Source organism: Lissotriton helveticus, chromosome 1_1 (assembly GCF_964261635.1).
Source record: "Lissotriton helveticus chromosome 1_1, aLisHel1.1, whole genome shotgun sequence".
Classification (NCBI taxonomy): domain Eukaryota; kingdom Metazoa; phylum Chordata; class Amphibia; order Caudata; family Salamandridae; genus Lissotriton; species Lissotriton helveticus.
The window spans coordinates 1,915,140,325-1,915,163,056 of NC_136057.1; the positions used below are offsets into that span (position 1 = coordinate 1,915,140,325).

Genomic DNA, 22,732 nt, shown 5'->3' on the forward strand with positions numbered 1-22,732 from the left:
TTTCTTCTCCCTCCTCCTCTATGCTCTTCTAGACGCTTATGTTTCATGTGGTTGTATGTCAATACAACGCAGGCTTTTATCCCGCATGCCATTACAACGCGGGGATTACAACGAAAGTCGTTACGACTTTCGCTGGAGGGCGCTGGATAGTGGAATAGTTTAATTTTCTATTCCAACTCCAACCCACGTTGACAGTAGGGAAGATGTTGGATAGAAAATTAAACTATTCCCTATCCAACAGCGCCCTCCAGCGAAAGTCGTTTTAACGACTTTCGTTGTAATCCCCGCGTTGTAATGGCAGTGCGGGGTAATCCCCGCGTTGTTATGGCTGTTCGCCAACTGATAGTTCAGGCTACCATTCTCTCACGCATAGATTATGCGAATTCTCTCTTGTTAGGGGCCAACAAGGCGGACGTTCCAAAACGCAGCGGCACGGGTCCTGCTCAGGCTCCCTAGATTCTGTTCTGTGTCAGGTGCCATCAGGCAACTTCATTGGTTGCCTGTTCAAAAAAGGATTGAATTTAAAGCACTCTGTCTTACTTTTAAGATTTTAAAATTTTCTTCTCCTGAGATTCTATCCAATTTAATGACTCCTTATGTTCTCAACCATCAACTTCGTTCCTCGGAGAAGTTGTTGGCTGTGGTTCCCCGTGTGAAGCTGGCCAGAGCAGGGGGGAAGTCTTTCTGCCTTTTGGCGGCTAGGCTGTGGAATTCCCTCCCTGCCCATGTCCGCCATTTGGATGGTCTGTTTCCCTTCCGTAAGGCCATCAAAACCCTCTTGTTTCCTGCCTAGACTGTGCCGCTGCCTTTGTTCTGCTTTTTTGCCTCCAGACCCGGGACGCCCCTTTGCTGGGGCAGCTGCGCGCTTTATAAAATTACGTTATTATTATTATATGATAATTGTTTGCAAGGTGTACATATGCATTGGAATACAAAAAGCGTCTAGGAGCAGGATGGTATGTACTGCTATTTACTCTGATTCAGGCATGTGAATCTATGAAAGATACCCAATACTGGAGAAGAAAAATAGTTACATACCTGTAATCTGTGGTTCTCCAGTATTGGTGTCTTTCATAGATTCACATGCACACACCCACCTCCCCTCAGAGGCTCCTCAGGCGTAAGTGTTAGTTTCACTCCTGTGCGAGAAAATCTGAGAGCCTGAGCCTCTGGGGAGAACATTCTAGTGGGTGCTAGCACCTGATTGGCTGCAGTTTGGTCTATTCAAAATGACTAGGATAGTCATGCGTGTGGAAGTTTTTTACACTGTAGCTTAGGGCTACTTCACTTCCTGGTTGGTTATTACCAAGAGTTTTGGTTTCTGATATACAATTTATTGCTTTTTTATGTACCGTGGGACTGTCACTCCAACGACGGGGAATGATTCAGGCATGTGAATCTATGAAAGATACCAATACTGGAGAACCACAGATTACAGGAAAGTATCTATTGTTCGTCTTTCCCACGGTACTGGAGAGTCCCATCTACATCACCCGAAATGTGCGCTTCCGACAAATCCAATTTTTTATCATCCACAGAGCATACCTTACGCCCGCAAGGATCAATAAATATATTAGCTGCCAGTATGCTAACTCCCCTAGATGCACGCTTATAGATGCAGAGCTACTGCTCATGCTTTGGAGTTGTCCTGCACTAACGGAATACTGGAAAGCATTGGAAGATGATCTAACACGCTGCACAGCCAGAGACATCCCCTAGAGTGGCCCACATATATCTTGCATCCATACCACAGGACCCTTAATAACAAGGTCACTTACCGGTTCCTGGATTTAGGAATAATGGTGAAAAGAGGCTAATCAACAAGAAATGGAAGGCTCACCTTCCGCCCACAATTACAATGTGGAGGCACTCAATACACACCTGGGTAAAAGCGGAGAGCATAGCACTTCGAAGGGAAGACACACTAGGACTCTGCAAAATTCCAATAGCAAGCAGCTGGGATGCACTTCTTACAACTCTTTTGAATATGAACATTGGAGATGAATCCCCTGCACAGAGCCAGCGGGAAAGCGAAGATGAACAAAAGTACATGGTTAGTCCAGGCTAAAAATACCATATCAGCCCAAAAGCTGGGCGAGCAGCTAATAATGCGGGGCGATAAACCTCTCACTGACGCAACCTAAAAACCATCATGTAGTGCATATCGGACATGTACACCCATATGGCCCGTGACACGTGGTTGGGCTATCTCATCAACAACACTTGTTAAATTGTTACAGAGAACTTCTTACATATCACCAGTTCTTGTTTACTGTTATGACCCCTCCCCCCTCTATTTTCTCTTAAAAGTTCAATTTGTTACCAAACAAATACACGGAGAAAGCAATGGCAGGACCATAGGTAGACGCCTAGACCAGAAACAGCCAGAACACACCCTTAGCTGCAGTAACACTGGGGAGACAGCAATTGCAAGATTGCATATTACTCCAGTATTTGAACTTTCATAGATTTCCATAGCTTGTACCATTTCACGTCGTCAGAATGGGAGTCCCCGGTAAATAAAAAAATACCATAGCCTTAGGTACATTTTGTAGCATATCCACCTCTTTTTGTAAAAGAGACCGAAAATACTGAACAGCCAATCAGAACTGTCTCACCCTATCGAACCTTCCTGAGAGAGCCTCAGATTTTCTACCCCACGTTGTGCAAGGGAGCCTCCACTGAGCTCTACTCCGTTTTCTTCATTTCTTCAAATACTTTGTTGTCTCAACTTCAAAATCTTCATTATGTCTGATAAGGATAAGAATGCTTTAGTCAAAGCTTGTGCCACCTGCTCTAAAAAGAGGCTTTATGTGGAGGACAAACATAAAGACTGCATTTATTGTTTTTACCTGGACCACAGGCTACTAACTGCAAGATTTGTAGATCCTTCTCTACAAAAACCTTGAGGGACCGTGAAGGACGTCTGCTCACCTGGCTGCAAAAATTGAAGTCACGGAAAGATCCTGTTTCAAGTGACAGTGATGATGCCTCCTCTGCGAAATCTTCGAGGAGAACACAGAAAAGGGGTAGGTCTTCACCTTGAACTTCTTCAGACCCCCTGCCAAAGCCTTATAAAAGACCTCTGATAGGTCTGACAGGCGTAGTCCCATCAAATCTCCTCACCGAGGTGTAAAGGAGAGGGAAGGACTGGTTTCTGAAGTGGCATCTGGTAAGAAGACAAGCCATGGGTCCTCTGTTTCCTCTCCACCCTCTGAAAAACAAAGAATTTTCAAAAAAACAGATTCTGTCCCACCTGAGGGAAAAGCTGACAGGAAAATTCGCACGACGACGACATCCGTTTCGTCGAGGACAGCTTCGAAAATTCAACTGGCTTCAACGAGAGCTTCATCATTTCCATTGACTTCGTGAACGACGACTTTGACAACGACACCACAGACTGAGATACCTTTTAATACGTCGTCGACGCCTACGATGACTACTTCCACGTCAACGAGGATGACGCCGATGATGGTGTCGACGTCGTCCGCTTCCAGTCTCATGGTGATGATGGTTTTCGACGACGGTCCCATCAACTGTGGCTTTTTCATCATCAACGGCCCAAACTTCCTTCGCCGGTGATTCCGTTGATGACCTCGTCAACGATACAAAAAGTGGCAATCTCGATGAGAAGGCGTCACATTACTCCGGAAATTACTTCCCCAGAGAAAGTAACACCACTGCCTCCTGCACTCCTTTTGGAAGAGGAGTTTTCAGAGGATGACGACGGGCCTTAAGGGGATGCAGATAGCCCATTCCAATTGCATGTAAAGTATCAGGACTCAGACTCTGAGGACTATTATATGGAACAACAGCAATATCTGCCGCAATCTAGGTCCCAAGATCAGTATCAACAGGAAATGGTCTGCAAGTCATCCTCACTTATTACGACCACCAATTCAAGCTGTCGGACTACAGGAAGAGATTTCAGACTCAGTGTTCCGGCCTAGAGACAGGACAAGTGCCTCCACCTCTACCTCCGACTCAATTTCTTGTCCGGTTGCACCTCCGCTTCCTCAAACTCCGGTACCGGAGCTAACGGAACCGCAACAGAATGTGGTCACTGTTCAGGATGACTCATCGGATGATGACCTGGGCACTATATCAGTCCCAGACCCGGATAGGGAATGGGATGATTACATTATTCCAGATCCTGCCTCTCCATCTCCTGATCCGGCCGATTCTCCTCCAGCGGATATTGGACGATTTACCAATTTAATGGAAAGAGATTCGATCTGCCCGTTCCATCGGTGCAATTGGAATGTTTCTTATATAACGTCAGAGAACCTTACAGGAAGTCTGTTCGATCTATCCCAATAGTGGGCCATGTCTGGGATGAGGGGATAAAGGTCATGAAGTCGCCAGCAACTGTCATGCCTTTTCTTCTTCGACTGGAAAAGAAATACAAAGCTCTAGAGGATAGCCCCGCTAGTCTGGTCAGCCAGCCGAAACCGGGCTCTGTAATTTCACAAGCGGCTCAAAATAAATCAAAGAATCCGGCGACACCTCTTACCACACCACCGGATAAAGAGGGAAAACGACTAGATAATGTTGGGAAGAGATTTTCTTCTATGTCCAGCCTCCTGGTTAGAGCGGCCAAGGCCTTGGCTATTCTTGGACAATATGATCGCCAGATGTGGTGTGATCTATCTCCATATTTAGACCAGCTACGTGAGGAAGCAAAGGCTGAAGCCAAGAAAATCCTGCAAGAAGGAGAACGTTCATCCTCTGAAATAATTGATTGTGCAATGGACATTGCTACTACAGCTTTCCGCTCTCTCGGAGGAGCAGCAGTCCTTCGGCGGTAGGGCTGGCTTCGGGCCACCTGGTTTAGTCTGGAAGTCCAAAACAAGATACTGGATCTTCTATTCGATGGGGAGATGCTTTTTGGAAAGCACATTGACAATGCGCTGCAGGATATGAAGAAAGACACGGAGACTGCGATGTCCTTTGGGACTCTGCTATACCGCACGGTTCCTTTCTGTGGAGCGAGAGGACGAGGTTCTCCAGTATTGGGGTGTCTTTCATAGATTCACATGTCTGAATCATTCCCCGTTGTCAGAGTGGGAGTCCCACGGTACATAAAAAAGCAATCATTTGTATATAAGAAAACCAAAACCCTTGGTAATACCAACCAGGAAGTAAAGTAGCCCTAAGCTACAATGGAAAAAACTTCCACGCTCATGACTATCTTAGTCATTTTGTATAGACCAAACTACAGCCAATCAGGCGCCAGCACCCACTAGAATGCTCTCCCCAGAGACTCAGGCTCTCAGATTTTCTACCGCACGTCGTGTGAAAGGAAGTCTCCCTGAGCTCTGCTCAGTACTTCTCAACCTGACTGGTTTTTCTCCTATTTTTGGAATGTCTTCTTCAATGTCTCTCTTCAGACCATGTGAGTCTTGTGGGAAGCTTAGGCTTTTTAAAGAAGATCCCCACAAAAAGTGCATTTATTGCCTATATCCAGACCATGAGGTAAAGGATTGTAAGATCTGCAGGACCTTTCCTCAGAAGACCCTCAGAGACAGAGAAGGTCGTCTTCTCCTATGGTTGCAGAAGATTAAGGACCAGGATGATCCTCTATCTGAGGTAGGAAGTTTGGCTTCGGGGTCTTCTATAACTTCCAGAAAGAGAAAGATTGAGGAAGAGGTAAGAAGATCTAAGGAAGAGGAAGGAAAGCTAAGGATTCTAGCTTTCCTTCCTCTTCTACCGCAAAAAAGGCTTCTCCACCTTCTAAATGTGGACCTAAAACGCCCCAGAGAAAGTCTGCTAAGTCTTTGCCATCTTAAAGATTGTCAGAGAAAAAATTACCTCCGAAAAAGACCTCGTCGACGACCTCATCGTCGACGGCTGCTCCGTCAACGGGTCCCGTCTACAGTATTTCCTCCACATCGACTGTTACTTTCTCTTCGCCAAAGCCTCAGATGGTGATGTCGTCGGCTTCTTCACCGTCGACGATGGTCTTGGTTTCAGTGAGACCCTTCTCGTCGAAGATTCAACCTTCAAGCGTCGACGTTCCTTCGTCGTCGAAGTTGAAGATGATATTGTCGACGAGTACAACGTCGACGAAGATTAGCCCGTCGACGAAAGTCATCCCGTCGACGGGTCCCTCGTCGACGAAAGCAGCTTTGCCGTCGACGACCACACCATCGACGAGAAGTCGAAGATTCCACAGTCGGCGAAAGTTCTACAGTTGTTGACAGCTTCGTCGTCGACGAAGTCAACATCGTCGTCGAAGGCTTCGTCGACAAAACTAACCTCGTCGTTGACAACATCGTCAACATTGAAAGCCCCGTCGACGAAGCATGCAATGGGTCTGTCGACGCCTCTTCTGTCATCATGTACGGATCTGCAGGTTTGGTTCGCTGCTCCGCCTGCTGCCTCTTTTATTTCACCGTCGACGGGAGCTTCATTATTACAAAGAAGAGGCTCTACTCTACCGCCTCTTTCACCCCTAAAGTTGCCTGAACAGCTTCTGGATTTAGAGGAAGATGACAATCAGGAGCAATCCGATGAGGACGACAATTTCAGAGCGGCCAGAAGTCCTTCAGAATTATTAATAAAGGCGCAGGAGGATGATCATGAAGAGGAAGAGTTTTTTCCTGCACCAGTTGCTCAAGCCCCTGCAGCAGTACCAACAGCACAGATGCCATTAGACCTTCTTGCAAATCTACAATACATGTTAAATGACTATTACCGCCGGTTCCCTCCGTCTGAGTCTGCAGACTCGCTTCCGGCGACACCCATGACTCAAGCACCTGCCTCAGCCTTGAGAGTCCCAAGACAGTCTCCTTTGACACCAGTACCTGAGGTACAATCTTCTAATCCACCTTCTCCAGCACAAACTCACCATACGTGTGACACCACTGATGACGACAGAGAGGAAGGAGAGGTGAACGACCAATCAGTAATGTCGGAATGGGATAATTATCAGACGCAGCCCCCATCACCTACTGCTCCTCATACGGCGGACTCTCCACCTGTTGATATTAGAGGATTCCATCTAGTAATGGAAAGAGCAACAAAAAGGTTTCAGATTTCTATGAAAGCTAAACAGCAGGATTGTTTATTATATGAATTTAAAGATCAGCCACACAAGCAAGTGAGGACAATCCTGATAATAGATTTCATTTGGAAGGAGGGCCTGAAGGTCATGTCCACTCCAAAGTCTTTACCAGCAGTCTTACCTCGAATTGACAAAAAGTATAAGGTGCCCATTACATCACCTGCATGCCTTATCGGACAAGCTAAGACAGAGTCCGTTGTCACTCAAGCGGCACAGAATAAAGCCAGAAACCCGTCCTCACAAGTGACTGCCCCACCTGACAGAGATGGAAGACGTCTCGACTCCATCGGGGGAAAAGGTATCAACAATAGCTGTGACTACTATCCGAGCAGCAAATTCCCTAGCAATACTAGGGAGATATGATAGACAGATGTGGTCAGACATATCTCCATATCTCGAAAAGCTTCTGGAACTGGAGAGGTCAGAAGCAAAGAAGGTGTTACATGAAGGGAAGTGCGTCTCTGCAGAGATGATTGACACAGCTGTGGATTTGGCAACCATAGGCTTCCGTCAGTTGGCGGGCGCGGCAGTCTTAAGGAGACAAGGTTGGCTGAAGTCAACCTCCTTCCGGCAAGAAGTCCAGGCAAAGATAATAGATATGTTGAAGAAAAAAATGGAGGCAGCACCAAATTGCAAAATAAATTGCAGGAGACCAGAATTTGCAAAAATAGGTTTATCTTTTATTTTATTTTTTTCAAAGTGCACAAGACAGCCAACGCGTTTCGCTCCCCAACCATGGGAGCTTCGTCAGGGCAAATTTCAAAATATATTTTGTCCAATGTCAATACGTTGTGGAATGTGAATAACGAAGACGGATAGAACCAATATGGTGGTACAGGTACTAGTCAAGAATGCCGAAATGTAACTACGTGGGGGGCCATAGGGTCTCTTGAGTCGAGTAATATCAATTTGACATCAGTGAATATTTTTAGAGTCCTTTATGATGTCACAGAACAAATTCGAGAACAGACAGTCCTTGATAAGCCGCTGTTATGAGTAACTCGGACGGAGTTCGACGTACGTAGAGGCCCCCGACGGAATCAGTCAAGCGGCATTCTTGACTAGTACCTGTACCACCATATTGGTTCTATCCGTCTTCGTTATTCACATTCCACAACGTATTGACATTGGACAAAATATATTTTGAAATTTGCCCTGACGAAGCTCCCATGGTTGGGGAGCGAAACGCGTTGGCTGTCTTGTGCACTTTGAAAAAAATAAAATAAAAGATAAACCTATTTTTGCTAATTCTGGTCTCCTGCAATTTATTTTGCAATTTGGTGCTGCCTCCATTTTTTTCTTCAACTTATCTATCTGGAATTCCAGTGGGACCGAACCGCAGCAGGTCTTGGAGGTTGGACAGCACATAAGAATTTGGACTACTTTATGGGACTTTGGAAATTTGAGGTGCTCTTGCTTTGATCCGCTGTGGAGATTTCTTTGTTTTCAAAGATAATAGATATGCCTTACGATGGAGAATATCTATTTGGCCAGCACATTGATGAAGCCTTACAGGCCATAAAGAAAGATACAGATACCGCAGTGTCGCTGGGAAACCTGCAATTTCGCAAATCGTCCTTTCGTGGCGCCAAAGGATGTGGGTCCTATTCAAATAGAGGAGGATATTCTCAGCAGCGCTTGTACTATTCATCACAAGGTAATCAGCGATATCAACCGTATAAACAACAGACATACGGACAGCGAAGCAACAACTTTTCGCAAGGAAAAGAAAATCCACCTATCGGGGATGAGATTCTGCTAAAAGGCAATGAGAACTTCCACCTGCCGCCACCGCTGCCAGTACCAAAATCAAAAGTTGGAGGAAGAATATCCCATTACTTATCAAATTGGTCCAAGATTACTACGGACAAGTGGGTCCTGGATGTAGTAGCCAGAGGACACGCTTTAGAATTTGTAAAAATCCCTCCACGTTCACCACCAAAAGGTCCACCACCAGCTCACCTCAAGGAGCTTCTGTCCCAAATAAATATAATGATTGGGAAAGGTGCAATCGAGAAGGTTCCTCAATTACAAAGAGGAAGAGGTTTCTATTCGAGGTTCTTCCTCATACGAAAGAAAACAGGAGAGTGGCGCCCCATTCTCGACTTGGAAGGCATTCAAATCTTCCCGTATTTAGATGATTGCCTTATTGTGAGAAGTTGGCCTGATGTGCAGTGGTCACTATTCTAGTGATCACTATATATCAGTCCAAACAACCCTTATTGATGATTGGTTGTAAGTCAACCTTATAGACCAGCTATCCTAGTAGCATGGATACGAGCAGTCTAAGACTAAGACTCTAGAGGGCGTGTTAAACCAGCTGTTTTACCATCACATTACCCCTTGAACACCCAGTGAAAGGACACCACACAAGTGTTATGAAAATAAACAATGTATTTATTAGAATCACAACAACCCTGTACTCTTTATGAGGACAGGGTGCTAAGCACACAACAAAACTCTTATGAAAAATACTTAAGTTAGCACGTTATACACAAATGCCCGAGGGGCACGAAAAACCATATACTCTAAAAGTGGAATGCGAGATTACTAGCAGGAGTGTTGTCGTCGGGCGTCGTTCGGAAGGCCACAAGCCAGCGGGCTAGTAGCCAAACAACGCGGTGAGCAGCAGAAAGCAGAAGGGCCCCACGCCGATCGTGGAGATGCTGGGGGGCTGCTCTTCGGTGCTGGAGCTGCTCAGGGTGGGGCTTCTCGGACCCCAAAGCACTCACCAGGAAATTACTCGGTGGGCTTGCTGTGCAGAAGTCGTGCAGTCTTGGCGATGGCCGGTCCCTCGAGGTCTCGTCGCACCCACGGTTCTCAGCTGTGCTGTAGAGGTGGGTAGAGGTCAGAGGTGCCAGGGAAGCCGGGTCTCGTCGAGCTGGGCAGTCGGATTCCGGAGGAAGGACGTGCAGCAGACCGCAGTGTTCTTAGATGGTGCCTGCGGATGCAGGGTGACTACTCCTTAGCCACAAGGGAGAATCTTGAGGAAGAAATCGTGAAGTCCTTTCGTGGAAAGTGGTATCTTGATTCCAAAGATGATCTGTTTTGGAAGGGGGCCAGTCCCTACCTTTATCTGGGAAAAGGGGGCTGGCACGCGACTAAGTCCTGCCCTAGGGGTGGGACCAGGAGGGGGGTGGTTACACCCACTTCCTTGGCGGGCTTTTCCCCAGCACAGGGTCTGGAGTGTCCCTGGAACTGGTTCAAGCCAGCCTATGCACTGTGAGCACCGGGGTGCCACGTGCAGTCACCTTCCTCTGAAGCCCTGCCTACCTACAATACACAAAATCCTGTCTGGGACGGTGCTGGCACCGCCCCTGGCATGAAACCCTTTGTCCTTTTCTCCTGCTCTGGGAGGACTCCCAGCAGCAGGAGGGCAGACTTGTGTCTCGGTGGCAGCATCCATTTTGTGGATGCTAAGGCTCTGTCTGACTTTTAACCGGGTTATAGGTTACATGCATGTCGTGTCCCTCTAGAAGGGTGGAATGCTAACCCCGTCGCCAGAATTGGCGAGGGGTTAGTATTCCAATTCGTATGACACCTTACTCGACATGTTTTGATAAAGCGATACCAGAGTTGGCATTTAACCGCGAGGATTATAATGCACTTAAGAGTATATGGTATGCGATATCATGGAAACGGCTAAGGGATAGATCCCGAAAGCCGCAGACAGGCTCAGCTCATGCCAGAGCACCATCTCACACGATTCCAAGCACTCTGCCTTCAGGATTGTTAAGGCCTGCCATAGGAGTGACTGATAGGAGATCTGTGTGTCCATTTTTAGGGTTAGTTATAGGTATACTATATCTAAAGCAAAGGGTGAGTACACCACCTTGCCCCAGCTGTCGTGCAGCCAGTTGTGCCAGTTTAGTTAGTCAGCCCAGGGGTGGCATAATACATGCTTCAGCCCCTGGGAGACTTCTGGGTACACCTCAGCCCTGGGTACAGGGACTTGGAGAGGGCCCAGTGCCAATTCAGTACCTGAGTACAATTTGGATAGAGAGAACAGCTAGGCTGTGGGTCTGATTAGCAGGCCCACAGCCAGGGAAAGTCGTAAACCAGTGCAGCAAAAAGCAAAAATCTGGGTGATCATAGGATTGCAGACCCTACTCTCCTACATGACCCCCCCCCCAAACTTTGGGACAATAAACTAACCTTGACCAGGTGAGTCTTCTTGCTCTAAGTGGAAATACCTGGAGAGCCCATCAGCATTGCTGTGATCAGTACCAGGTCTATGCTCCACTGTAAAATCCATCCCCTGTAGGGAAATGGACCACCTAAGCAGTTTGGGGTTTTCACCCTTCATCTGATTTAGCCACAAGAGGGGCTTATGGTCTGTCTGAATGGTGAAGTGAGTGCCAAACAAGTAGGCCCTCAGCTTCTTCAGGGCCCAGACCACAGCAAAGGCCTCCCTCTCAATAGCTGACCAATTTTTCTCTCTGGGTGTCAACCTTCTACTAATGAAAGCAATAGGCTGATCATTACCATCAAAATTCAGTTGAGACAGAACAGCCCCCACACCCAACTCAGAAGCATCTGTTTGGACAATGAATGGCTTGGAGTAATCTGGACTCTTTAGGATAGGTGCTGTGCACATGGCCTGCTTTAGGTCATTGAATGCTTTCTGACAGCTTGCTGTCCACTGAACTTTCTTTGGCATCTTCTTGCTTGTCAGGTCATTAAGAGGGGTCACTATGGACCCATACTTTCTGACAAACTTCCTATAGTACCCAGTCAGGCCCAAGAAAGCTCGAACTTGAGTCTGGGTGATTGGAGGAGTCCAGTCCTTGATGGCCTGTATCTTACTCTCCAGTGGCTGAACCTGGCCTCCACCTACAAGGTGGCCCAGGTATACAACCTGTGTCTGCCCTATCTGGCACTTTGTGGCCTTGATAGTGAGGCCTGCCTTTTGCAGGGCCTCTAACACTTTCCTCAGGTGGACCAGGTGATCCTCCCAGGTGGAGCTAAAGACAGCAATATCATCAAGATAAGCTGCACAGAAGTCATCCAGCCCAGTGAGGACTTGATTCACCAACCTTTGGAAGGTGGCAGGTGCATTTTTCAAACCAAAGGGCATTACCACAAACTGATAATGCCCACCAGGGGTAGAAAATGCTGTCTTGGGTTTGGCCTCCTCAGCTAACCTGATTTGCCAATACCCAGCTGTCAAATCAAATGTACTTAAGAATTTGGCAGAAGCCAATTTATCTATAAGTTCATCTGCTCTTGGAATTGGGTGGGCATCAGTCTTAGTGACTGCATTGAGACCTCTGTAGTCTACGCAAAACCTCATCTCTCTCTTACCACCCTGGGTGTGAGGCTTTGGCACTAGAACTACTGGGCTAGCCCAAGGGCTATCTGAGGGCTCAATGACTCCCAGCTCCAACATTTTCTGCACTTCAGTTTTGATGCAGTCTCTAACATGATCAGGCTGTCTGTAGATTTTACTCTTGACAGGCAGACTGTCTCCAGTGTCAACATCATGGGTACACCAATCAGTTTGGCTTGGTGTCAGAGAGAACATATGTCTGTAGGATTGCAGAACTTGCCTGCAATCCTGTTGCTGATGTTCAGTGAGGCTGCCACAAAAGACAACACCATCAACTGATCCATCATGAGGATTCTGAGTGAGCAGGTCTGGGAGAGGGTCACTCTCTTCCTCCTGTCCCTCATCTGTGGCCATGAGCAAGCTCATGTCCTTCCTGTCAACATATGCCTTGAGCCTGTTAACATGGAGCACTCTGAGAGGGCTCCTGGGAGTTCCAAGGTCCACCAAGTAGGTAACCTCTCCCTTTTGCTCAATGATGGTGTGGGGCCCAGACCATTTGTCTTTCAGAGCTGCTGGGGCCACTGGCTCCAGCACCCACACCTTCTGTCCTGGCTGGTACACAGTCAGAACAGCCTTTTTGTCATGCCAAACTTTTTGAAGTTCTTGGCTGGCCTCAAGGTTTTTAGATGCCTTTTCCATGTACTCAGCCATCCTGGAGCGGAGACCAAGTACATAGTCCACTATGTTGGTTGCAGGCTTTTTGAGAGGTCTCTCCCATCCTTCCTTCACCAAACACAGGGGTCCTCTTACAGGATGTCCATACAGAAGCTCAAAAGGGCTGTAGCCAACCCCCTTCTGTGGGACCTCTCTGTAAGCAAACAAGAGGCAGGGGATCAGGACATCCCATCTTCTCCTAAGAGTTTCAGGTAGTCCATGAATCATCCCTTTCAGGGTCCTGTTGAATCTCTCAACAAGCCCATTGCATTGTGGGTGGTAGGGTGTGGTGAACTTGTAGTTTACACCACACTCCTTCCACATTGCAGTCAGATATCCTGACATGAAGTTTGTACCTCTGTCAGAAACGACCTCCTTGGGGAAACCCACTCTGGAGAACACTCCAACTAGGGCTCTTGCCACTACAGGTGCTGTAGTGGTCCTAAGGGGAATAGCTTCAGGATACCTGGTGGCATGATCCACCACCACCAGTATAAACTTGTGCCCTGATGCTGTCTGGGGTTCCATTGGACCAACAATGTCAATCCCCACTCTTTCAAAGGGAACCCCCACCACAGGTAGTGGTATGAGGGGGGCCTTTGTTGTGCCACCTGACTTACCACTGGCTTGGCAAGTGACACAGGAGCGACAAAACTCCTTGGTATTCTCATTCATATGGGGCCAGTGAAAGTGTGAGACAAGCCTGTCCCAAGTCTTTGTCTGACCTAAGTGACCTGCAAGGGGAATCTCATGGGCCAAGGTGAGAAGGAAACCTCTCAGAGACAAGGGGATGACCAGCCTCCTGGTTGCACCAGGCTTGGGGTCTCTTGACTCAGAGTACAGGAGTCCATCTTCCCAGTATACCCTGTGGGCACCTGCGGCATTCCCTGCAGCCTCAGCAGCAGCCTGCTGTCTGAGGGGTTCAAGGGAAGGGCAGCTCAACTGTTCCTTCCCCAGGTCTGCTCTGGAGGGTCCCCCTGAGCCCAGAAACTCAACTTGATCAAGTTCAAGCTCTTTAGGCTCAGTTTCCCTCAGCTCTTCCAGATCAGCCTCCTCAGAGACTTGATCCTCAACCTGGGGCAAGGGGAAAGGCAAAGCCTTACCCTTACTGCTCTTCTTCTTGGAAGGTGTCTGGTCCATAATTTCAGGATCCAGCACCTGTTCAGTGGGGCATCTTCTGGCCTGTGACCTAGTCACAGCAAGCACATGTGCTGGCAAGCCTAACATCTCCATGTGAGTCCTCTGCTCCACTTCTGACCATTGTGATGACTCCAAATCATTGCCCAACAAACAATCAACTGGGAGGTCTGAACTGACTACAACTTTCTTTTGTCCCTTCACTCCACCCCAGGAGAAAGCCACAATTGCCACACTATGACTGGTAGTGACATTGCTGGCATTGGTCACCAGGAAATCAGTACCTGGCATGATCTGTCCAGGGTCCACAAAGTTAGGTGTCACCATGGTGACACTGGCACAAGTGTCCCTATAGGCCTGAGCCATTTTGCCATTTATCAAAGGTGTCTGCCTGTATTTGCCCAAAGTATTGGGACTTATTTCAGGGGACATATCCATATCCCCTGTACAGACAAGGACAGCCTGAGTGAGTGTGCCAACTAAGTTGTCAGACCCCTCAGTACCCAAGGTTAACCCAACTAATGCCTTGGGAGGTACACTACCACTACTGACTGTACTAGGGGGTGCAGTTGCCTTAGGGGCTGTAGTGGCAGGAGTTTGTCCTCCTCTTTTGGTGCACTCACTAAACCAGTGAGATTTACTTTTACAGTACTGGCACCACCTTTTTGACTGGCCTTCTTGAGTCTTCTTCTTCTGGGAAGCCTGACCCCCACCCTCTTTGGTTTGTTGGGGACCTGGTGAAGACTTCTGGTCATTTTGCTCATTCTTAACATTACCCTTCTGGTCTGCTTTCTTCTGACCACCCTGGTTCTGGTTCTGGTTCTGCTTGATCCTTGTCCTGACCCATTTGTCTGCCTTCTTTCCCAATTCTTGGGGAGAGGTCAGATCTGAATCAACAAGGTGCTGGTGCAACAACTGGTTCTGACAATTGTTTAAAATTTGTTCTCTCATCATTAGATTATACAATCCTGTGTAATCTGTAACCTTGCTACCCAGCAACCAGCCCTCCAAAGCCTTAGTGGCACAATCCACAAAGTCAGACCAGTCCTGAGACTGAGTTTTCTGGGTGTCTCTGAACAGCAACCTGTACTGCTCAGTGGTTAAACCAAACCCATCAACCAGTGTATTCTTCAGGACCTGGTAATTGTTAGCATCCTCTACTCTTGTAGTGAGGAGCTTATCTCTACCTTTACCATCAAAGGAGAGCCACAGTATTGTCACAGTACTGACTCTGGGGAATGCACTGCACAGTGCAGGCCCTCTCCAGAGCAGCCATCCATTTCTGGATATCATCCCCTTGCTTAAAGGGGGGCACTATCTTAGTCAGGTGTTTAGTATCTAAACCCTTCTCTCTATCTCTTGGGAGATTGCTGCCACCAGTGGGAGCTAGCCCACTCATCTGCTGCTCTCTAGCAAAGGCAAGCTTCTCTTTCGCCAGGGCAAGTTCTTCCCTTTCAATCCTCAGTTCAGCTTGTCTCATCCTAGCTTCATGCTCCCTTCTCTGAGGGGAAGTAAATCTCCTCTGTGGAGGATTCCTTCTCCTCTGGGAAGAGGCATTAGAGTGCAGAGATCTATTGGAGTCCCTAGAAAGAGATCTATCTCTCCTAACTCCAAGGTTAGGCCCACTTCGGGTTAGTACTGGGGGTCCCCCAGATCCTAGCCCAAGTAAGTCTAAGTTGGCCCTGGTTAGCCTTCTGACTACCTCAAGACCTTTGTCTACCTCATCCCCAGAGAGTTCCTCCTGATCCTCCTCCTCCTCAACTGCTGTAGCAGTGTTGGGGAGGTCTGGATCCCCAGAGGTTCCCTCCAAGGCTGGCATGTTCTCATGTAACTGAGAAAGCTTTCTGGCATCATATGTCTCTAAGAGACCTATCAGAAAGGGAATGGTGGGGTTAGACCCCTGCTTCAGTTTCCTGGAGACACAGATCTGGCTCATCTCCTGGAAACTGAGAGCTGCATATCTTGAAGTGACCTGTGGAGGGTCAACACTGACCAGGGGAGTCTCAGTAGATTCTCCCTGGGTAGACATGCTTTTCTAGTGAGGTGTAAGTGGTGCACTTACCTACACTATATGTTTGCCTACTGGTCCCTTGCTAGAGTTGTAGTTTAGGGTGTGCTAGGCCCTAGGAGCTACAACAGCTGGTTCAGTAGAACTCAGAGTATTCTAAGCTAAGTTATATGTACCTTTAGTACTTATGTGATCTTTCACAAGATATTCTTAGGGCATGTGTGGTAAAACAACAGCAAGCTCAAATCCCAACCGCTGCTCACCAATGTGAGAAGTTGGCCTGATGTGCAGTGGTCACTATTCTAGTGATCACTATATATCAGTCCAAACAACCCTTATTGATGATTGGTTGTAAGTCAACCTTATAGACCAGCTATCCTAGTAGCATGGATACGAGCAGTCTAAGACTAAGACTCTAGAGGGCGTGTTAAGCCAGCTGTTTTACCATCACATTACCCCTTGAACACCCAGTGAAAGGACACCACACAAGTGTTATGAAAATAAACAATGTATTTATTAGAATCACAACAACCCTGTACTCTTTATGAGGACAGGGTGCTAAGCACACAACAAAACTCTTATGAAAAATACTTAAGTTAGCACGTTATACACAAATGCCCGAGGGGCACGAAAAACCATATACTCTAAAAGTGGAATGCGAGATTACTAGCAGGAGTGTTGTCGTCGGGCGTCGTTCGGAAGGCCACAAGCCAGCGGGCTAGTAGCCAAACAACGCGGTGAGCAGCAGAAAGCAGAAGGGCCCCACGCCGATCGTGGAGATGCTGGGGGGCTGCTCTTCGGTGCTGGAGCTGCTCAGGGTGGGGCTTCTCGGACCCCAAAGCACTCACCAGGAAATTACTCGGTGGGCTTGCTGTGCAGAAGTCGTGCAGTCTTGGCGATGGCCGGTCCCTCGAGGTCTCGTCGCACCCACGGTTCTCAGCTGTGCTGTAGAGGTGGGTAGAGGTCAGAGGTGCCAGGGAAGCCGGGTCTCGTCGAGCTGGGCAGTCGGATTCCGGAGGAAGGACGTGCAGCAGACCGCAGTGTTCTTAGATGGTGCCTGCGGATGCAGGGTGACTACTCCTTAGCCACAAGGGAGAATCTTGAGGAAGAAATCGTGAAGTCCTTTCGTGGAAAGTGGTATCTTGATTCCAAAGATGATCTGTTTTGGAAGGGGGCCAGTCCCTACCTTTATCTGGGAAAAGGGGGCTGGCACGCGACTAAGTCCTGCCCTAGGGGTGGGACCAGGAGGGGGGTGGTTACACCCACTTCCTTGGCGGGCTTTTCCCCAGCACAGGGTCTGGAGTGTCCCTGGAACTGGTTCAAGCCAGCCTATGCACTGTGAGCACCGGGGTGCCACGTGCAGTCACCTTCCTCTGAAGCCCTGCCTACCTACAATACACAAAATCCTGTCTGGGACGGTGCTGGCACCGCCCCTGGCATGAAACCCTTTGTCCTTTTCTCCTGCTCTGGGAGGACTCCCAGCAGCAGGAGGGCAGACTTGTGTCTCGGTGGCAGCATCCATTTTGTGGATGCTAAGGCTCTGTCTGACTTTTAACCGGGTTATAGGTTACATGCATGTCGTGTCCCTCTAGAAGGGTGGAATGCTAACCCCGTCGCCAGAATTGGCGAGGGGTTAGTATTCCAATTCGTATGACACCTTACTCGACATGTTTTGATAAAGCGATACCAGAGTTGGCATTTAACCGCGAGGATTATAATGCACTTAAGAGTATATGGTATGCGATATCATGGAAACGGCTAAGGGATAGATCCCGAAAGCCGCAGACAGGCTCAGCTCATGCCAGAGCACCATCTCACACGATTCCAAGCACTCTGCCTTCAGGATTGTTAAGGCCTGCCATAGGAGTGACTGATAGGAGATCTGTGTGTCCATTTTTAGGGTTAGATATAGGTATACTATATCTAAAGCAAAGGGTGAGTACACCACATTGCCCCAGCTGTCGTGCAGCCAGTTGTGCCAGTTTAGTTAGTCAGCCCAGGGGTGGCATAATACATGCTTCAGCCCCTGGGAGACTTCTGGGTACACCTCAGCCCTGGGTACAGGGACTTGGAGAGGGCCCAGTGCCAATTCAGTACCTGAGTACAATTTGGATAGAGAGAACAGCTAGGCTGTGGGTCTGATTAGCAGGCCCACAGCCAGGGAAAGTCGTAAACCAGTGCAGCAAAAAGCAAAAATCTGGGTGATCATAGGATTGCAGACCCTACTCTCCTACACTTATCAAGGCCAGTTCTCTTGGAGCAGCAAGAGTACATGTCCAAAGATGCCTCTCGCTCTTTCAGTCTCTGGGACTTTCAATCAATTTCGAGAAATCCCATCTTGTTCCGTCACAAAGGATATTCTTTTTGGGGGCAACATTAGACACTCGCCTCACCCAAGCCTTTGTCTCAAAAGAAAGACAACTCAAGATTTGCAAGATGGCCCTCAACTTACATCAAAAAGAGTACGTTTCAGTACGAATGTACAAGTCATTCCTAGGGATGCTTTCATCCTGCATCCCTCTCATACCTAACTGCCGTCTCCGGATGAGACCTTTCCAAGAAGAACTCAGTATACAATGGGTTCAAGTGTCAGGGTCATTCGAAGACAGGATCGCCATAACCCACAGTATGAAAAAGGCTTTTCTGTGGTGGACCCGAAAAGAGAATCTGCAAAAAGGGCGTTCACTCCTAACGGAGATACCAAGTTACACCATCACCATGGACGCTTCCCTGGAAGGATGGGGGGCACACCTACAGGGAATGACCGTCAACGGGAAATGGAATGCACATCAAAAGAAGTAGCACATCAACCTTCTAGAGTTGAGAGCAATTTTTCTAGCCCTCAAATCTTTTCGAACGGTAATACACGGATCCACAGTTTTAATCAGAACAGACAATACAACAAGTATGCATTATTTGAACAAACAAAGGGGCGCAAGAGTGGCCCTTCTTTCTCAGGAGGCCCAGGAGATTTGGAGTTGGGCTCTAGATCACAGGATAAATCTGTCAGCAACACACGTTCCGGGGATGTCCAATGTCCTCGCCGATTCTCTCAGCAGAGCGACAGCGACAAATCACGAATGGGAACTTCATCAGCCAACTCTGAACCGAGTTTTTCAGAAGTGGGGTCATCCCGACCTGGACTTATTTGCGACGAAGCAGAATCAACTTTACAAGTTGGATTCCCCACAAGAATTCATGCGGAGAAGCACTTTCGATGAATTGGTCTCAAATATTTGCATACTCTTTTCCGCCGATTCCTTTGGTTCCCAGGGTCCTCCGGAAAATGAAACAGCAGCCATGCCGCCTCATCCTCGTCGCGCCCAGGTGGCCTTGCCAGTATTGGTTCACCGAGCTCCTACTTCTCTCAGAGTGCAATCCCATACAACTTCTAGCACTGCCAAATCTTCTAACAATGCAGGAGGGTCAAATTTGTCATCTGGACCCAGCTTCCTTGAAATGAGTAGCTTGGCTCCTCAACACGTTGAATTCGCCCATCTAAATATCCCGGAGGATTGTAAAGAGGTTTTAGCCCACGCTCGAGCGCCTGCTAATTTTAAGACTTACAAACTTAAATGGAAAAGGTTTTGTGCCTGGTGTCTCGCGGCCAACTTACATCCACTCCATGCGAAACCAGAACAAATCTTACCGTTCTTTCTTCAATTGGCTAAGTCTGGCTTTTCTCATTCCACACTGAAAGTGTTTTTAGCGGCCATTTCCAGATTCCGTCAAGATGGCTCTAATTCTTTGTATTCCACTAGAATAATTCAGCAATTCTTTAAAGGCCTTTTTCGAATGTTCCCGCCTGTTCGGCGTCCACCTCCTTCCTGGTACTTGAATGTGGCACTCACTCAGCTCATGCGTCACCCCTTTGAGCCTATTCATAAAGTGGATCTCAAATTCCTTTCCTGGAAGGTTTCTCTCCTTCTAGCTCTAACATTGGCACGTAGAGTCAGTGACATTCAAGCATTCACCATCAAAGCTCTGTTTTTACAGTTCACTTCAAATTCGGTGGTGCTACGTACCAATTCAAGCTACGTGCCTAAAGTTCCATCCGACTTTCACCTTAATGAGCCAGTCCTTTTAAAGACATTCTTTCCTGATCCACAAACGAGAGCGGAGAAGGCCTTGCATTCCATGGACATCAGGAGATGTCTTAAATTTTACCTCCAACGAACTGCTACGTTGCGTAAAACAGATCAGCTCTATGTAGCATACGGAAGGATACGTCAAGGATACGCTGTATCTAAGCAGACGATAGCCCGTTGGGTGTCCTCAGCAGTTAGTCTCTGTCACCAACAAGCAGGAAGACCATTGCAGTCATTGCCAAGAGCGCATTCTACGAGAGCGGTCTCCTACTCAATAGCCCTCTTCGCTGGAGTGCCTCTTCATCATATCTGCAGAGCGGCAACCTGGACCAGCAGGCATACCTTCACCAAGCACTATTGCTTGGATGCTGCCAGCGACGCAGACACTTCAGTGGGACGAGCAGTGCTTCGCAATCTTTTTAAATAAGGTGAGCCTCTGTTCTCCCTCCTCCTCTATGCTCTTCTAGACGCTTATATTTCATGTAATATTGTTTGCAAAATGTACATATGCATAGGAAGACAAAAAAGCGTCTATGAGCAGGATGGTGTGTACTGCTAGTTACTTTGATTCAGGCATGTGAATCTATGAAAGACACCCCAATACTGGAGAAGAACAATAGTTACTTATCTGTAATCTGTGGTTCTCCAGTATTGGTGTCTTTCAAAGATTCACATGCACCCGCCCACCTCCCCTCAGAGGCTCCTCAGGCGATATTATTACTTTCACTCCTGTGCGAGAAAATCTGAGAGCCTGAGTCTCTGAGGAGAGCATTCTAGTGGGTGCTGGCGCCTGATTGGCTGTAGTTTGGTCTATACAAAATTACTAGGATAGCCATGAGTGTGGAAGTTTTTTCCATTGTAGCTTAGGGCTACTTTACTTCCTGGTTGGTATTACCAAGGGTTTTGGTTTTCTTATATACACATTATTGCTTTTTTATGTACCGTGTGACTCCCACTGCGACGACGGGGAATGATTTAGGCATTGAATCTATGAAAGGCAGCAATACTGGAGAACCACAGATTACAGGTAAGTAACTATTGTTCTTTTTCTTCATACAGGGGTGGATACGAACAACAGTGCTATTCCTCCTATTCGCAGCCCTCTAAGTCTTAAAGGCCTCAATATTCACAGCGTCAAGGTCAATCGTCGTCTTTCTCTCGACCATCCTCTAGAGGATGACAAGGGCGCCAGGGGAGGGATTCCTCTAAGCGCCGGTTGCGGCTTTCTGGCTCTTCCTACTGTTCTTTCGTCCAGTTACAGTGGGGGGCAGGATATCACAATACTTCCACAAACGGCAACTTAGAACATCAGACCGGTGGGTCCTCAATATCGTCTTGTCAGGCCATACACTGGAGTTTCAACACCACCCACCATCCAGAGCCCCTCGCGCCACCGAATCCAGCCATCTACACCTTCTACGTCTAGAAGCCCACCAACTACTTCTCAAAGGGGCGATAGAGCCCGTACCTCTATCTCAGCGAGGCAAAGGATTCTATTCCCGGTTCTTTCTCGTTCACAAAACTGTAGAAAAATGGCGCCCTATTTTAGAACTGAGGGAGCTAAACACCTATCTCATAAAGCTCTCTTTTCGGATGGTATCCCTACAGGACATTTTGCGGCTCCTCAATCCAGGAGATTACATGGCCACCCTGGATCTCGAGGACGCATACTTCCATGTTCCCATCCACCTGGCCCACAGGAAGTTTTTACGCTTTACAGAAGCCAAGAGCCACTTCCTATTCAAGGTCTTGCCTTCCGGACTCAGATCCGCACCGTGGATATTCACGAAGGTCTTAGTCCCAGTCGCAGCGTTTCTCAGAAAACAGACTCTACAGGTTTTTCCTTACCTGGGCGACTGGTTGGTGAAAGCACCGTCTTCTCAAGCAGCATCGAAAGCAGTCGAAAGATGCACTCAACTCTTCAGTCACCTGTGGCTTCAGCTCAACAAAGAAAAGTCATTCCTCTGCCCATCCAGGTTGGCCAGGTTTCTAGGTGCTATTCTGGACACAACTTGTTGCAAAGCGTTTCCATCAGAAGAAAGGCAGAAAAAGCTGAAAACCTCCGCCCGTCGGTTACAAACAAGACGGTGTCTCTCTGTTCGCCTTTACAAGTCTCTTCTAGGATCGATCTCATCTTGCAGTCCCTTAATTCTGCATTGCAGGCTAAGAATGCGCCCGCTCCAAGAGCAATTGGATGTGCAATGGTGCCAAGCAGAAGGCTCTTTCGATGACAAGATAATGATAAATCAGCTTATGAAAGAGGCGGCCAGCTGGTGGACGATCAGAGACAATATCTATCAGGGTCTCACCTTCACAGTCACTCCAGCTCGTCTGATACTTACAACAGACGCCTTTCTAGAAGGCTGGGGAGCAGTCTTACAAGACCTTTAGCTGAACGGCCGCTGGCAGCCCGAGAAACGCCTTCTCCACATCAACCTGTTGGAGCTCAA

The 22,732-nt window shown here is 47.8% G+C and overlaps 1 protein-coding gene across 1 annotated transcript in view; it reads left to right on the top strand.

Moving 5' to 3' along the window:
• The window catches only part of SHCBP1L (SHC binding and spindle associated 1 like), a 1,483,415-nt gene that overhangs the window by 1,166,718 nt on the left and 293,965 nt on the right, over window positions 1–22,732 (top strand). The gene's annotated exons all lie outside the window — the stretch shown is intronic.